The sequence below is a fragment of the Hordeum vulgare genome, chromosome 6H (assembly GCF_904849725.1).
Source record: "Hordeum vulgare subsp. vulgare chromosome 6H, MorexV3_pseudomolecules_assembly, whole genome shotgun sequence".
NCBI lineage: Eukaryota > Viridiplantae > Streptophyta > Magnoliopsida > Poales > Poaceae > Hordeum > Hordeum vulgare.
Genome location: NC_058523.1, coordinates 37531636 through 37543728, shown reverse-complemented (window position 1 = coordinate 37543728; position 12093 = coordinate 37531636). Strand labels below are relative to the sequence as shown.

Genomic DNA, 12093 nt, shown 5'->3' with positions numbered 1-12093 from the left:
GAAAAGACACTTGACATTAGAAAAGCTTTAGGATACGAACAATACGATCTAGTGCTATGCTTAGGATCGGGTCTTGTCCATCACATCATTCTTCCAATGATGTGATCCCGTTATCAATGACATCTAATGCCCATGACCAGGAAACCATGATCATCTATTGACTAACGGGCTAGCCAACTAGAGGCTTGCTAGGGACATCACATGATCTATTTATTCATACATGTATTAATGTTTCCTGTTAATACAATTATAGCATGAACAATAGACGATTATCATGAACAAGGAAATATGATAATAACCATTTTATTATTGCCTCTAGGGCATATTTCCAACATCTAAAACCCTCAAAACCCTTAGTATATATAGGAGGAGAGGAGGGAAAGGGCTGCACCCTAGGGCAGCCTTCTCTTCCCTTGCGCAATGGAGAGGAGCAGGAGTCCTACTCCAATCCTATTTGGAGTAGGATTCCACCTTCCCACTTAGAAACTCTTTCCACCTTGTTTTTTTCCTTCCCAAACCTTATGGGCCTTAGTGGGAACTTATTCCAGCCCACTGAGGGCTGGTTTATCTCTTCCCACAGCCCATGAGGCCCCTTCGGGCATGACACCCCCTCCCAATGGTCCCCGGCACCCCTCCCGGCACTCCCGGTACACTACCGATGAGCCCGGAACATTTTCGGTAACCAAAACAGGACTTCTATTAATCAATCTTCGTTTCCGGACCATTCCGGAAACCCTCATGACGTCCGGGATCTCATCCGGGACTCCGAACAACCTTCGGTCACCAACACATATAACTCAACTATACCAAAACGTCACCGAACCTTAAGTGTGCAGACCCTGCGGGTTCGAGAACTATGCGGACATGACCTGAGACACTATCCGGTCAATAACCAACAGCGGGACCTGGATGTCCATATTGGCTCCTACATATTCTACGAAGATATCTATCGGCTGAACCTCTATGTCAAGGATTCATATAATCCCGTATATTATTCCCTTTGTCCTTCGGTATGTTACTTGCGCAAGATTCGATCGTCGGTATCTCCATACGTAGTTCAATCTCGTTACCGGCAAGTCTCTTTACTCGTTCCGTAATACAAGATCTCGTGACTAACTCCATTAGTCACATTGCTTGCAAGGCTTGTTGTGATGTTGTATTATTGAGTGGGCCCTGAGATAGCTCTCCGTCACACGGAGTGACAAATCACAGTCTTGATCCATGCCAACCCAACATACACCTTTGGAGATACCTGTAGAGCACCTTTATAGTCACCCAGTTACGTTGCGATGTTTGATAACCCACAAGGTATGTCTCCGGTGTCTGGGAGTTGCATGATCTCATGTTCATTGGAACAAATACATTGACATGCAGAAAACAGTAGCAATAAACCGACACGATCATACGCTACGTTTATAGTTTGGGTCTTGTCCATCACATCATTCTCCTAATGATGTGACGACAACACTTTTCTATGGTTAGGAAACCTTAACCATCTTTGATCAACGAGCTAGTCAACTAGAGGCTTACTAGGGACAGTGTTTTGTCTATGTATCCACACATGTATTTGTGTTTCCAATCAATACAATTATAGCATGGATAATAAATGATTGTCATGAACAAAGAAATATAATAATAACTAATTTATTATTGCCTCTAGGGCATATTTCCAACAACATGGTCATCCTTGTTGCAGCACGACCTCTTTCCTGTTCCGGTGAATCTGACCAACATTCGGATTATCTCATAATCCTCATCGCATGGCCATGATTATCCAGGTCGGATCATCCGAGGGGCCTGGAGTATATCTCTCGTGATCGGAGGGGCAGATTCCATCTTGCTCGACCATGTGTGACAGCATCGGTCTGGACAAGCCCGAAACATATCTTTATAACTACCCAGTCACGGAGTAGCGTTTGGTCGGCCCAAAGCAAGTCTGTCACCATCTCGAGTACATACTTATGTTGTACTAAAGACTCATAGGTGAACAGCTGAGCAAGCCCGACCCACACGGATAGGTAAGCGGCCCAAGGACCCCCTGGTCGCGGACTCCCTGATCTGCGGTGGATCTCGGGAGTCAATCTCTACCGCCGTCAACGATTCATCATGCCCCGGCGGCGGGATCACCTCACTCTCTCATTTTTCCGGGAAGAAAGAAAAACTGAGAAATCACCCCCAACACGGATTTGTCGGGGCGACGTAGGAGAGGGAGGGCGGGTTTACCCCCGGCGGGCCGTAACAACTTTCTTGTCTTGTTGTGTAACTAACCCTGTGAGGCCCATTTCGCTGTACACCCAGGGATGACGGTAATCAAAGTTAAAGCGATGAATTAATGAAGCTATGGAAGCGCAAGGAGAGCACGCCGGTGGGGTTGATCGTACCATTCCTCCCTCACGCACCCTGCCCTGCCCTGCCCTGCGTGTGTCAGCCGCGCGGGTTGCACTTGCACCCACCCTCTCCGTCGTCTGTGCGTGTCTGTATATAACACACCCTCACAGCTCTCGCTGCACAGCCAGCCCCGTATCCATCCCTCACCCTTTCTCTCTCACCCTCTCTCCCTCTCGCGTAGCAAACACCCCATGCGCCCACGCCGTCATCGCCGTCTTCCTCTTGCATCCACGCCCAAACCAAGCCGGCCACGCCAGATCTGATCTGGCTACGGCCGGCCACCTGCTGTGGCGGGGGCGGCCTAGCTAGCTAGGACATCCAGGTGCGCACACGCCGGCCTCTCTCCTAAATATCCACGAGCAATCGAGCTTCTTCTTCTTCTTCTTCTTTTATTTTGCAACGAGCGTGTTACCCACCACCGATCTCGTCTTCGTATCTCATCCAGGAGCAATCCAGCGTCTTACACGACCAATCGTATGTTGATCTGCTTGATTATATTTGGTCGTGCGCATGGTCCCTTCTTTGCAAAAATAACAAAAACAAAAACAAATCGGTACGCTAGGAGTACCGTGTAGTTAGCAGGCATACAAATCGGTAATATTCTGCTGGGGTTCGATATTTGTGCCCCCTCCCGTTAAATTTATTTGTTCACGGATCGGATGGATGAATGGTTGGACAAATTCTTCTTTCATTTCATCTTGTTTTGTGTCCACTAATTCTGATCTGCATCTCGTTTTGGGTCCTTAATTTACATGCTTGATATATACTCCTAGACAGGAGTATTTCTTTGCTCTCATATAATGTCCTCTCTCTTTTTTCGTTTCGAAAAAATAATAATATATATAATCTCCTTTTTGGCTAGGTACTCCGGCCGATCGAGATATGGATCCCGTTCATGCTTGGTCTGTCCTCACCGCGATAGTTCTTCACTGTGCCCCAATGTATGTGCCACGAATTATATATTCCATGGTACTAGGACAGCTACTATACTAACATGTCATTTCGAAAGAAGAAAAAAACCCAAAGATACACTAGCATGTCGCCCTTAATTCCCTGCTTTTCGCAGCTTTGCCATGTTTTGGGCTGGTTCCACGGTCCGGTACGCGCCGTATCCTTACGTCTACAACCTCACCAGCTGTGTTCTTTGGATCGTGTTTTGGGGCCAACATCACGTCGACACCACTTACCGTCTCAACATAATTGGTGCCATTGCCTACGCCGGCTACCTCATCATCTTTGTGTGGCGTGTCGACGCCGCCGATCCTCGGCGTCGCCTGCTGCTTCATTACTTCATCGGTGGCGGCGCAGCCGTCATTCTCACTGGTGTTGTACTCCGTGTCTACGCGAGCAAGGGCTTCTTCGGCTGGTTTTGCAGCATAGTTTCTTGCTTGGCCTCCGGGGCACCCGCTCTCAACCTGGTACAATAATCACTATACTTTTCCTTAACCACAACTGTCTTCTTAAATATATAGTACTCACAGTTAGCATTTTTGTACATGTGAATGGAAGAATAAACGCGCGTCTATTGAATTTCAGCCGGAGGCCTTCAGGGCGAAGAGCATGGAACGCATGCCGCCACTCATCATCCTGGCTATTGCATTCCCCAACGCCGTACTGTGGATAATCCGCAACACCGTCAGAGTCCACAACATTGACCCCCGACTCGTGGTACGTGCTTGCACCCGATCGAGCTCTGTAATTCCAGCATTCCACACCACAGTTCTTTGCATGTGAAAGGTGCCTATATTTTGGCTGATCGATCCATACTGTGGTGTATGCGCTTATGTGCAGGCAGCTACTGGTTTTGCAGCTTTTTGTTCGGCGGTGCAGATTTTGCTACACATTCGATTCTGGGTGCCGCCACCGCCGCCGCCGCCGCCGCCAGCACCAGAGACTGATCTCCACACACCGTTGATGAGCGGCGGCGGAGGTGATAATGAGCTACCACGGGTGGATGGGGAAGATGACGGCAACAAGGGCAACACAAGGAGCGATGATGTTGCGGTGGAGGAGGAGAAGAAGGACGACAACGGCAAGCCCGAGGACCTCCGGTTGAACCTCAAGTTGCTGGAGGAGATGATCGTCCTAGAGCTCAACCAGGAGCCCGTCGACTTAAGTGATCATCCGCTGTCCGGTAGCAACCCGACCCCGGTGGCTGATCAGGAGAAGTCAGCGCCGCCGCCGGTGATGCCAGAGGCTCAGGAGGAGACCGCCGGGAGTGTCCAGAAGTCGAGCGAGCCTTCCCCTGCGAAGGCCAACGTTGGGGAGGAGAGCTCCGCCGCCGCCGGGGAGTCGGCGCCGCCGCCGGTGATGCCCGAGGCTCAGGAGGAGACCGCCGGGGGTGTCCAGAAGTCGAGCGAGCCTTCCCCTGCGAAGTCTAACGTTGGGGAGGAGAGCTCCGCCGCCGCCGGGGAGTCTGCCGAGCCAGAGACGCAGGGACAAGAAGGTGCTTGAGTGCTTGAGACGAGCCGGAGTACGTAGGCAGTCTATGCTACGTTATCGATCACACTGTGTACCACATTTTGAAGCTGCATCGTTAGCTAGCTACGTAGAACAAAACTACCGTTAATTACTGCAGTAGGTTATCACTGACGATCGAGTACTAGCTGAGACCCGTGGATGGATGGACACGATGAACTTGGACTACGCTTATGTTATGTCATCTTGAGTTGGAGGTGCATGTCGCGACGCACACTTACTGGAATGTTACCATTCGCTAGCGCAAGTTTGTTTCCATATGCTTTATCTGTACGCACTACTTTGATTAATTCCCCATGTACGGTACGTATAGACTCGTATAGTGCAGGTACCAGGTAGTGCGTGCATTGCATCGAATAAATGAACTTGCCGTGATGCATGCTAGTATTACTACTCCATCTGATTGATCCATCATACTCTGATCCGGTGGTGTATGCATGGTATATTGGGGCGTGCTAAGCTCTAGCAGAACGACTAAACCTCGTCCCAATGATCCATCTTGTACAAATGCTAAGGTTGTTGACTAAGCAAAAAATCTGATGTAGCATGTTAATTAAGAAGAGAGAATAGTATGATGTCCTCATAAAAGAATCAAAGCTAAACGGTGTATCTAGGTGAAAACACAAATCTGAGTCTATACCTAATTAAATGAAGGGAGCTTAGCAATCAAAAGCTAAGCACCAATACATCGGAGAGCTCAGTTGCTAAGCATTTTAATGATGTTACCACCTCATCTAAGCACTCATGCATTGGGAGAGGTCTAAGAGCAAATACAATATTAGGTTATAAGCCTGTCTACATGTCAATTTTGCTTATGTGGAGAAAAGAGACATGAAAAAGTAAGGGGAGTTGGCTCTTATGTAAGAGCCTAGCTCTATGCGGGTTTCTAAACAAATGCAATAAATGTGAAAAAAAAGATAGAAAGAAGATGATTTTTTTAATATAACCAATCTTATAGCTAACCTTATTATATTAGTGAATATATGTATTACCTATAAATGATATGACAACATCTTACAGCCATCAGTTGATTATATTATTAACCATGCTCTAAGTATATGATGAGAAGGTTAGTCAGCTTAATTTATGCTACTACCTACTACAGTCGCCAAGCCTATACTACTATACCACCGTCAATTTCCATTCTAGAGGTCTTGATTACTCAGAGTTACTACATGCATGCGTGGCCATCAGCTCATAGGAGCATCTATAGCCGGCCTCATCAAACACCCATGAAAATACGAGGTTAGTGAATGAATAGGAAAAATAAGGAAAAAATGCGACAATCGATCCTATCATATCATTTCTATATGTTGAGGCTGTTTACGAACTCTTATATATATGATGGCTTGTGGATGGGTCTCATTAGTCCGTCACGTAGGACGACTGACCCATTTCATACCACCTTTTTTCTTTTTTATTCTCTCTCTCTTTCTCTTTCTTCATCTTCATCAATCATATGTAAGTGACTGAACATATAAGAGAAAAAAAATAAGTACTATGACTGCATAAATAAGGAAATATGGGCTCAAAACGGAGCGTCCATGGACGCTTAGGGGGCTAGATTTGTAAAATCGGGTTGTACATGCTCTAGATAGCTACGTACGTCCGATGAGAACTACATACCATGAATGCATGCATTGGCAATGCAGTCATCCAGTGCTAGCTATGTGTTGGCTCATATATTATGACTTATAAATAGGGCTAGACCAAAAGCTTGTAGCTCGCAGAAGGCTCATCAAGCTCGTAGATTGCGAGCTTAATGAGCGTTTGTTAGTTAGGTTCATTAAACTCGTGACTCGCTTCTTAATAAACAGAGACAATCATAAATTTCAGCTCATTAAGTTTAACGAGCTAACAAGCTTTACGAGTAGCTTGTTAAGCTTGTTAGTAACAACAGAACACATATTTTTATCTTACGTGACAAAGATTTTGTAGCATCGTAGTCCATTTATTCAATCTAATCTGCATAGTAGGCAATAAACTAGCGCATTTCTTTGTACCCATCACTTCCCTTCTTAAAATCCCAAATCCACACACTCATTGTGTAGACTGTAACACAATTAAATTTGTTAACAAGCGCTCACAATAACGAACTTCAAACAAGTCGAGTCGAGCAGGGTTTTGTGCTCGTTAATCCTAACATGCTTAACGAGCCGAGCAGCTCATTAATCCGCCCCTTCTCCCATTGCATCACGTGGCAGTACCATAATAATGTATATAGTACTATACTTTAGCGAAAATTGATTTTGGAGGTCGAGCTCCATGGAGGCCTCCAAAAGCAAACTTCAAATTTCATGAAAATTTGTATTTTTACATTTCAAAAACTTCTAAAAAAATACATAGATAGATGAAGGTAAAATACATAACTGTGTAAATTTTTATAACGAAATACTTTAAAATGAGGGTTGTGCAAAAAAGACAAATCTGAGACATTTTAACACATGTTACTATTCATCATTTGGGATCATGAATTTATCTTTTTGTACAGGTCGTGTTTCAAAGTATTTCGACCTGAAATTTTGCACACACACGGATCTAATCCTTGTTTAGGCCCTGTTTGAAATCACCCAGATTATATAATTCTGTTTTTATAATCTATTATGTCTTTAAACAGGACAAATTATGGTGTAGATTATAAAAACTAGATGAATAGATTATTAAAAACTCATAATCTACTCTACCCCGGCTAAAATCAGATTATGGATTGCTAATGACCCATTGTCATTGTAAAGTTGGAGATAATTACATTTCTGCCACCACCACCCTCCTCTTTTAAAAAAAACCAAAGGGCAAACAGGTCATTATGCAATATAAAATCTGACCTCCAAACATGCTCACCTAGATTATTTTTATAAACCAGATTATATAATCTATTTTCATAATCCAGATTATTATAATCTATTACGGCTCCAAACAGGGCATTAGTTGTATATTTTTCAGATTTTTTAAAACTAGATTTTATAAATTTTGATTTTCTTTTTAAATTTCGGCCTCCATGGAGGCCACGAGCTCCAAAACGCCATTCTCTATATACTTTAGTTACTACATTCATATGAGTGCGGACGTTTGGAGCTCGGCCTCCATGGAGGCCGAAATATTTGAATAATTCGAAATTCAAACTTTTCGGTTTCAAAAAAATCTGAAAAAAATATAGAAGTAAAGAAGGATGTTATGCGTATGTGTGCAAAAAATTAGGATGAAATACCTTGAAATACGATCTGCACAAAAAAGACAAATTCATGACCTGAAATGATGAATAGTGTCATGTGTAAAAAAGCCTCAGATTTGTCTTTTTTGCACAGCCCTCATTTCAATGTATTCTTTTCTGAAAATTTACACACATGTGTGTTACGCCTTCACTTATCCCTGTATTTGTTTTCAGATTTTTTTGAAATATAAAAATATGAATTTTCATGAAATTTGAGTTTCAAATTTAAAGGGCTCCATGGAGCTCGGGAGCCAAAAGCAATTTCCGCATTCATATAGCATAATATCATAACCCCAAACCCCCCCCCCCCCCCCGGCGCCCGTCTAGGTTAGTACATTAATATCATATTTATTATTATTACTTTCTAGAATTCTATAACATTCATTCAGAATCCTACTACAAAGTTGTGGATATGATCTAATATTTCTTAAATGTTTCTAGTTTGATCTGTTATGTGATTTTTGCTAATTAGCAATCACGTTCCTCATTTTGACCACAATAACACGTCAACTTAGAAAAGAATGGTAGTGATTCTAATCTGTCGATATAGTTTCTTATTCCTGCATTCTAGCTGTTTGTGTTTTTGTCAAACCAACATCTGTCGACTGTTATGGTTTACAGATAGAGTTGTAGAACCTGGTAAATTTTCGAATGCTTTCGGTTTTTCTTTTTTCTTCTTCTAGTTGCTATTTTATTTGACTATATGCTCATGGCAAATGACTGTTTAATTGCACTAATGAATGCAGCCCCCTCAGGGATAGAGAAAATGATTGTTGGTTACAAACATACTTAACTTCTGATTAACATTATGCATGGGCATACATTTTCTTCTTCTTAGCATCGTATGCATTTGACAATCTCTGAATATTTACATATGAGTGAAATGAGATGGCCTACACGATTATCGCACCATGAAAAGTCAGTAGTTCAAGTTTGCCTTTATAAATGTGCACAATTTATGCTCTTTAAAAAAATGACATGTGCATATCTCTTAGGCATAACCTTTCTTTTTTCTGCCATGTGCTATCAAACACAATAAGCTACGCATCAAGCGCGTGCTCTTGCGCTATCCACGTCAGCAAATGGTACTGTTTGCCTGGCGGATCCAATCCATGTTCGGTTTCACGGAAGAAAAAAATGTACAGAGTGCACGACCATAGCACCGGCCTCCCTCTGCTTTTTTCCTTTGCACGCAACCTCCAGGGCCTCCGCCGCGTCTCTTTGCCGCCTCCGCCGCTTCTCCCGCGCCTTATCCTCCCAGTTCCTCTCTCCTAGCTAATCTCCAACCCTACACCATCCTCTCCTCCTTGACCGCCTTTCTCCTCCATTGGAAAAGGAGCACGGGCTCGTCTCTGCGTAGCCGCTACAAGGACGTCGGGTGGAGGGATCAGTGGTCGGTGGTAAGAGTAGGAGCACACGGGGGCGGACGGCCTCCCTGCGCGACGGTGGATACTTCACCGACGGCCAGCCAATACGTCGGACAGAAGAAGAAGATGGCGTGGGCGATGATATGGTGCGGTGGAAGAATACGGCGTGGGCGATTCCGGTGAGATATGCCTCCAGCGACGCAATAATGTGAAGATCCTCTCCACAAGCCATACTCTTGCGTTGCAGCGAGAGGTCGTTAGATTCGTCGTGCTAGACGTAGCCGTCGCCCACTTGCTCCACCTAAAGTTCCTCCTCCCCACCACGGGTAGATGCCGGTGAGGCCAGCCTTCCCTGCACGTGCAGGTACTCCCCCGCCCCCTTTCCCTATCTCTCTTCCCTGACCCCGTCTCTCGATTGTACACAGAGAGAGACCCGTGGTGGCAGCACAACAGTGCTTCAGTGGATAGGTTGTGAAAGAAAGTTCAGATTAGGGACTATCATTCTCATAGAGTCATAGTATGCTTTGCTGAGGTAGATTTTTCAAGTTTACCAGGTTTAGTTAGGTTTTTGTACCCTTGTTGAGATGGCATGACACTGATAAATTTATTTTGTTGACGTAGCTACTTTGTTCCCCAATTTTACCGATGCATTTTATTCTTATATCTACCTGATTTCTTAACCGATTCATCTGTTGGCTTAGATAGTACTTCAAATTATCCGGTGATGCACACATTTTATTTCAAAAGAAAATTTGATTGATTGAGGAGCTGCACACTATCTCAGTTTGTATATGCTTTCAACGTCGAAAATAATTTAGCCATGTTTATGTTTTTTTGCTTAGGTGAGCCTTCCCATGATGATGAATTTGCATAAGAATGCAGATTTTCCTTGGGAATCCTACTAGATGGGTAGAGATCTTGATAGATTTACTTAATATTCAGGAGCCCAAGAGTAATGTACTGTCTTCTCTAATTTGGAAATGAAGTATGGTGTGCGGAGTGGATGTACTAACATAGTATGTGCTTTTGTGCTGAATTACATGGAAGGTCAAGATGACCTCACCTACTGAAATGTTTTTTTGGTTATGTTTATTAATCTATGGATGCCTACTGGCCCTAAATATGTTTGGTCAAAATGTTTTCCTATGAAGTTTCTATGCTATATAAGAAAGTTAGTCTGAAATATTTGAAGTCATATTCTATTGTATAGTTGCATAGCTAATTCAGTTGCATTATTTCAGAGCAGGTGTTTGTATCTATCTTATTTTTCAGGTTACTCGTATTGCATAGTGATTGATTTCGTGTAGACTCGTATGCCAGATTTTATTTTAAAGTGTATGCTGGACATATCCTCGTAATAGTAAGTTCATATTCTATTTCGAGGGACTCACCCAGGCACACGCTCCCACATCATCCCACTAAGGTATGGTCCCTTGACAACCCTTCCTATCTCTTTTGTTGCGATTTTTGGCAGCTGTAGCCTGCAAGCTGAGACGATAAGTCATGCATGTAGGGGGCGGTGTTCGTGGACATGGATGGGAAGCATTTCAGGCACATCCTCCGTTGGCTAAGGGACATTTGTCATCCCTGCGCTCTTGAAGTCCGTCGCCAAGGTGCCCAAGAAGGTCTAGATGGATGCAGGTGTCATTGTCGCCTCCAACCTCGGCCGCTCTCCGGCAGCGGCGGGAACCTCCAGCTCAGCCTGGACGGAGCGAGCGGGCTTTTCGGCCCGCTCGTGGCCCGCTCTGGACCGGACGGGCCCGAAGAAAAAACTGACCGGTCCGGTTACTAAAATTCAGCCCGAAAATTACTCGGTCCGGTCCGGTTAAAACTCGGTCCGGCTCGGAGGACCGAGGCCCATCCCAATTAGATCTAATCACAAGGGCCCAGTCCAATTATATGTTATAGATCGTGGGTGTCTGACCTACCCTATCCCTCGATCCATTCCACCAGCGCCGCCGTTCTCCCCCTGGCCCCCTTCCTCTCATTCCCTCGCGTCAGCCCCCGCCTCCTCTGCTCCTTCAGCAACAGGCTGTCGTTGCCGGCACATCCACCTCGCCAGCCAGCCCCTCCGTCGGCCCCGTCCGCCCGCTGCGCTGCCATCCGTCGGCGACCTTCGCTGCTGCCCGTCGCCTTGCGCCTCTTGCCTTCCTGCCAAGAACGCCGCACATCAGGTGCTTCTTCTCCGGCTCCGGCCACCGTGCTACTACTCCGACCACCGCTCGAACGTCCTGGACCCACATGGCAGTGACTCGACGTCGCGGGACCGTGGGACCGACGGTCCGCACCGAGCTTCACACCGGCCGGTCCGATCTCTGAAATCAGGCTCGCTGTACTGCTCGGTCCGGTCCGGTCCGGACTGCCGGAGTCCGGTCCAAACGGCGGCTCGGACCGGGACCGGACCGGCCCGGACCGTGTCCACCCTGACCTTCAGCCATGGGTCTACGTCTCAGTGCTCATTCTCTTTTCTAGGTAAAGATAGCATAGTCAGAGCGGTCAACAACCCGTCAGTAACTAGCCATTCCGTTTATAGTTTGCTGTTGCAAATTGTTTATATTATTATCCCTCGTTCTCTTGCTCTTGGGTTTAGGTATATTGACTCATAAAAAAATCTTGATGTAATGAAAATTCACCCACCTTATGGTTTTA

At 45.3% G+C, this 12093-nt stretch overlaps 1 long non-coding RNA gene across 1 annotated transcript; it reads left to right on the top strand.

The window, feature by feature from the left end:
• Positions 1 to 9309: 9309 nt before the first annotated feature.
• On the top strand, positions 9310 to 10627 carry LOC123402415. The gene is made up of 2 exons (XR_006611273.1): positions 9310 to 9808; positions 10287 to 10627. It is a non-coding gene; the product is annotated as an uncharacterized LOC123402415 (long non-coding RNA).
• Positions 10628 to 12093: the final 1466 nt, after the last annotated feature.